Genomic DNA, 6,450 nt, shown 5'->3' with positions numbered 1-6,450 from the left:
CACAGATGGCAGCTTGTCTAAGGGCAGTAACACACACACACATACACACAAGCATACTCGGTGACACAATCACTAGCCATCAGTATGTGTAGCACATGTGGATGTGCAGCCTGACACGTAGTAAGTGTTTAGTTTTTCTGGCCGACAAACCTCTCCGCCAACGCAATAATCCAAATCAAACCAAATCAAACAGAATTAGAAGCCCAGGTTTAATGGATGCCAGCAATCTTGGGAAAACACAAAGAGGGGGAAAGGAGAACCGGGGACCACGTGTTCCTTCTTTGCAGGGCAGTTAGAATAATCCGTGGGAGGGAGTGGTCTGGACCCCTTGGGAGGGTGGTGCTGTGCTCACTGTGCTCATGGCCTGCCTTCCCTGCCTCCCTGTGATCTCTTGGTATTGTTTTGTGCCAGGACACTGACGCAGGCCAGCGGTTCCCAGCTCTGTTAGAACTGCTCTGTGTCTGTAAGGAACAGCCGGAACAAACATGGCAGTTTACAGGTTAATTTTGAGTGACATTGTTGATTGTTTGGAACTCTGTTCCTACCTATGATTAATATATTTCCTCTAATTTAATAAATTAACAAAATTAATTCTTTTGTAAGAAATGTAGTCAGCCACCTGTCTGAATTATTGTACATTAGGATAAATATGTGAGAGAAATCTCTATCTTGTACCGCCGTAGCCGCAGTCAGTACTGGAGCTCAGTTTGTGGTTGTTTGCCTTGCTTTTTAAGTTAAGCCTCATTCTCTCTGGCAGATAGGTGCTGGGACTCTTCTAATAGTGGCTCTGGAGCTGGGGGTAACATTATATTTTAAAGCTCACAGGTGATTCTTGTTCGAGTGGAGTCAGAAGCACACTGATGTTTGATATGGTCATGTTTAAATGACAAGCACTAACCTCCACCACAAACATGCTCAGGAGCACAGGGACTCAGGAAATCGTGGACTCTGATGCCAGAGCCTCGCCTTGAGGGGCTGTAGCCTGGTTTATGTACACATTCAGTTTTCAGGGTTGCCTTTATGTAAGCATGCATGTGTGAACTGTCTGAAGTAGGAAGCAAAGTTCTGTGGAAGTAACTGGTGAGAGAGAAATTGCCAGAACACACAGAGAGGTCTAGAAGGAAAGGAGAAGTGGAGCAAAGAAGGCTACTTAACAACATTGCTGTTAAAGTCTGTTTCCTTCTGAAGCCAGACTTGCCCACTATGAGATGGGCAGACCTGCATATGTGTCTATTCTGCAGGCTCTGTCGGCATATGCTCTAGTAATCTCAAACAGTAAAGGAGAAAATACTTAAATATGTCATGGCAGACACATCAGTTCAGACACTTTAAAAACCAAATGTTCCTCCTTTCAGCGAACACTTGTATTAACTTAGAAAAGACATAACCTCTAATGTGTAAAACTGAGTTCCAGCTTACCTAGTCTGCCAGTCTGCGCTCAAACCTGCTGGTTGCCTGACCTCCGTCCTCATTCTGTCCACCAAAGTGGGAAAGACACAGATGTGGGAAACGCAGGGCAGATTTACCCCAGGATGCCCACAGACGCTGTTTCAGAGATGGGACGAAGGGATGGATACGGGAGAACACAGCAGCAATGTACCTACCACCTAGTAACCCAACGGAACAGCACTAACGATTATAGTAGAAATAAAACATCCCCACACACCCATCTTCCCAGAAGTAAACCTTGCACTGAATTTTCTATTTACTGCCCTGATGCCTGTCATTTGTGCCTCCATACTTTGCCTCCACATCAGAATGGTGTGTGCAGCCTTCATGCAGTGACCTCATACTGCACACATCCTTACGCAACTCCGAAAGCATACTTTTAGAGTGATGCATCCTGATACAAGGAGCTGAAGCTTACTCACTCAGTAGTACAATCTAGTTTAGCAATCTCCTAAAATACATCTATCTGTTTCTTGTCAGTAAATGTTGATATTATATTTCAGGCTTGCTTTTGGTTTTATTCTTTTTAAGTAGTGTCTTATTATGTGGCCCAGGCTGGCTTCTAACCCACGCTCTTCCTGTCTCAGTCTCTGGGGTGCTGGGATTACAGACACGTGTCACCACACCTAGCTTCAGTTTCTTCCCCTTAACATTCCAGTAAAACCCTCTGGAAATTCTTTCATGAATATATTAGCTGATGGATTTGCATGTCAGCAATTTGTCAAGTTCTCCTCCCGAATTGTTCCAGCATGGGCACCTACCAGCAGCAACCGATGCCCCTGTTTGCCCAGCCACCAGCATTCCTGCCAGTCAGGATAGTCCTGTTGTAGTAATAACAGAATCTCAGCAGTGTAGTACAGAGGCTTAGGCTGTGCTCTGAAGCTCTGCTCATCGTGGTCATAAGGGGGCAGGGATGAAGGCTCCCTCCGACTCTGACTTACCAGGCTCAACTGCAGCCCATAAAGTCCCTGCATAGAAATACGCTTTCACTTTGCCCATTGCTGGTCTTACCTTCATGCTTCCCATCCCACCCCTCAGGTGCTACTGTTTGTAAGTTTATTACAAATGCCACAGGTCCTGACAAACTGCAGTTCTCACTAGTCCAGAGAAAGTGGAATAGTGTCATCGTTTTTGTTTGGAGACTTACTTAGGGAGGTTAAGTGTATGCTTGTATGTTTATTGGTCACTTGGGTTTCTTCTCATTCTTAATCCATTTGTGCGGCTAATAACAATGCCATAAGCTACTTTATAAGAAAGAGATTTATTTCTCTTAGCACTAGACGCCAAAAACTAAGGTAAGCTCATGCTGTCTAGTGAGAGCCTCTGAACTGTGTCCTCATGCAGGAGAACCTGGAAGGCGAGTTCAGCCAGTCCATAAAGCTGGACAAGGTAGCGCATACCTCTAATCTCAGCATTGAGGCAGGAGGATGGCAAATTTGAAGCCAGCCTGGTCTACACAGTTAGACTCTACCTTAAAAAAACATATCAAAACAAAAACATTTCTTAATACTATCAAATTGATAACAGCTAGGTCTTGGATGGGACAGATGTGTTAAGGTCTAAAGAGCATCTGTTTTTCTACTGAGCATTAAGGCTTACCATATGTCTACGTGTGGTCTGTGTGCATGTCGGCCCTTTATTAGTAATATGGATTATAAATATCTCTACCTTTAAGGTTGTCAACGATTCATAGAAGGCTTTTTTTCCTCCGTTTTTGTTTAGTTCTCCGTGTTATGAGATGGTATCCCAGGATAAGCCTAGAACGCACAGCAACTCTCCCGTTTGTTTGTTTGTTTATTTGTTTTCAAGGTGGAATCTCACTGTGTGGCCCTGGCTATTCTGGAACTTACTCTGAAGACCAGCTGGCCTCAGACTCAAAGATCTACCTGCTTCTGCCCCTTGAATGCTGGGATTAAAGGTGTGTGTCGCTCTATCTGGCAATGGGTCGTGACCTTCAAAATCATTTTTACAGGCATGAGCCAACAGACCTGGAGGAAGTTAATTTAGACTATAATTAAATATATTAACTTTTCCTCTTTATGATTCTGTCTCTTTAAGAAGCCATCTTTATTTCTGATATTTACTGTAATGTTTACTTTTTTTTTTCTTAGAAGTTTCGGTGTTTATCTTTTTCACATTAGGTGGAATGCGGTCAGGAGGCTGTCACTAGACCTGATGAGATCATCTTGGGTCTGTGTTGTGTTTGGTGTGAAGTAGAGACCTAATTCTTTCCTCTGTTTTCGGAGCTGTTCTGGCGCCGTCCCTGACTCCCTCCACAGTGCCCAGCAGATGGCTGCCTGCTACAGGATGTGTCTGCATGTGTGCACGCGCTGTCGGGGTTCTGTGGTTGGATTCCTTTCTCTGTCCAGGCCTGTGTGCAAGTGTACACGTGTGTGCAGTACCCACAGAGGCAAGAAAAGGGCATGTGATCCTCTAGAGCTGGAGCTACAGGAAGTTGTGAGTCCCTGACCTAAGAGCTGGGAGGGAACCAAATCCAGTCCCCTGCAAGAACGAGTGCTCGTAGCCCGGGAGCAGTCTGTCTAACACCGCTGTCTAGTTCTGGGCTACCGACACTTTCTAAATGCCTTTCAGCGTGCAGCCACCTTATCTGTGTTAGCAGTCCATCTTCTTCTTAGTAGTTTACATTGTTTGTATAATAGAGTGTGAACAGACCACAGGAGGGAGGAAAAATATGCCGGGATTCTAAGAGAGGTTCACTGTAAAGGAACTGGCTAAAGAGACGTGAAGAAATGGGAAACTAAAGGAGATGGTGAGGTAAAAGCTGAACTAACGAAAGAAAGCAGTTAGAATCATTAGCGCCTGGAAGCTCAGAGGAGGAAGTTCCAGAGGTGTGGTTCTAATAAATCCCGAATCTTTCAGACCTGTGAGATGGCTCAGTGGGTAAAGTCTCCTGCACCAAGCCTGATGGCCTGAGTCGACCCCGAGAACTGACTCCAGGTTGTCCTCTGGCCCGACCTCTGTGTCATGACACAAACATACACACACTAAATACAAATGTAATAAAACACTTATAAAATAAGTTCTCATTTTCTTCTGGTACCTAAATGAATATACGATCACATGGAAAAAATAATCTATCAGAACCGTTAAAGAAAATTCAGTTTGGTGACGAGGGACAGACTAGCTCGGCAGGGTGAATGTGCAATGTCTGAGTCTGCACCTCTGGGAGGCTGGGACTGGGATCACTGCAAGACCAACCTCAGCTACACAGTAAGCTGCAGGGCAGCCTGGGCTAGAGTGAACCCCGTCTAAAGAAAGAGAGCGCTGCACAGTCTATAAACTGAATGGCGGCTGGTGACGGAGACATGATCAGGGCTTGTGCTCAAGCCTAGCAAAGGGAAGCACGATGTCTTCCTCGTGACTGCAGGCCTGCAGCAGGGAAGCTGTGCCCGAGCTCTGTCCTGCTGGCAGGCCAGTCCATGCTCAAGATACCTGTTGGGAGCCTTTCCTAAATTCTGACTCCAGGTCGGAATGAGAACACAGCACGTGAGTGAGGTGTACCCGGGCTTGTGACTGTCTGGGGACTGGCTGCTCCGTGAACATGAGGGAGTCTTTCCGCTGACTTCCATCTCACCTGAGCCTGCTTTAAACTTTAGAGGTTAGTCCCCAGTGTTGTGCTCTGGCCAGGAAACCGCAGACTCACCTCTACAAAAGGAGACAGAGAATGTGGGGTCCCTCTGGGGAAACAACCCGGGGAAGGAAACCCTTCATTAGAGGTGGGGCCCCAACCATGTCAGACAGGAACCATTGTTCCTTTGTTGGGCTGTGTCATTTTCATTGGTCTTAAGTGGAGGAACCAAAGTATAAACTTGGACTTAAGACTGTCTTACTAAGCACTACCCTGGGAAGCTGGAGAGATGCCCGTGGTGCTATCATGTGCCTCTTTAACGTTCTTAGAAGAATGTGCTCTGCTGCACACATGAGCCTCTGGGTGATAAAAAGATTTCTCAAAATGTTAAAATTGTAATGAAAGTCATTTTTAAAATGAAATTTTGAATATCTGAAAAAGAAAGCAAAGTCAAACACAAGCTGTATGACTGACAGATCCCTGAGACAAGCTCGAGAACATAATGCAGTGTGTTACAGAGTCGGCATCTCACCTCAGGACAGCTTCTAAAGAACAGCACTAGACAGCTGAATCTGGCATTCGAAAAAGATGCGGGTCATGGCAGACTCCGTGTGCTAAGTAGGATAAAGTCCACCTGGACCAGAGAACCGTACATAATGGACGACCGCTGGGCGAAAGTCCACTCTTTTCACTACAGGAGACAAGCAGGCAGTAAGTGAAAATACCAGAAGAGACAAAGCCTAGTGGGAAGCTGCTCCGGCACAACTGTAACCCCAGCTGCTCCCGCACATCTGTAACCCCAGCTGATCCGGCACATCTGTAACCCCAGCTGAAGCAGAAGAACCGTGGAGTCTGAGGCCACCCTGGGCTATACTGGGTTCTGCAACGGCTTGGCCACAGTGACCACCATCTCAAAACTCCGGAAAGGAAAGACGGTTCACAGGAGAGCACAGGTCCAAAAGAAACAGGATGCAGGTTAAGGATCCTGAAACACCTGCTCCACCCGCTTCAGAGTTTATTGCTGTGACAAACATGACCATAAGCACGGAGAGGACATGGTGTCTGTCTTCTCACAGGTCACAGGTCACACTCCTCAGGGAAGTCAGGGCCAGAACTCTAGGCAGGAATCTGGAGGCAGGAGTGGTTTGGCCTAATTAATTCTGGCCAGAATTTTAAGTTCTAGTGAAAACATTTTCTTCCTTTTAACTTTTATTGATTTTTTTTGGATTTTACTTCAAGCATTGTGATCCCACTCAGCTCCTCTCACATCTGCCCTCTGCCCTTGCAAGCCACCCAAACCAAAACCAAATTTAGGAGAAAAACCAGACAAAACAAAACGTGTGTGTGTGTGTGTGTGTGTGTGCGTGCGCGTGCGTGCGTGTGTGTGTGTGTGTGTGTGTGTGTGTGTGTGT

The sequence above is a fragment of the Microtus ochrogaster genome, unplaced genomic scaffold (genome assembly GCF_000317375.1).
Source record: "Microtus ochrogaster isolate Prairie Vole_2 unplaced genomic scaffold, MicOch1.0 UNK9, whole genome shotgun sequence".
NCBI lineage: Eukaryota > Metazoa > Chordata > Mammalia > Rodentia > Cricetidae > Microtus > Microtus ochrogaster.
Note: the sequence above shows the minus strand (reverse complement) of the source record.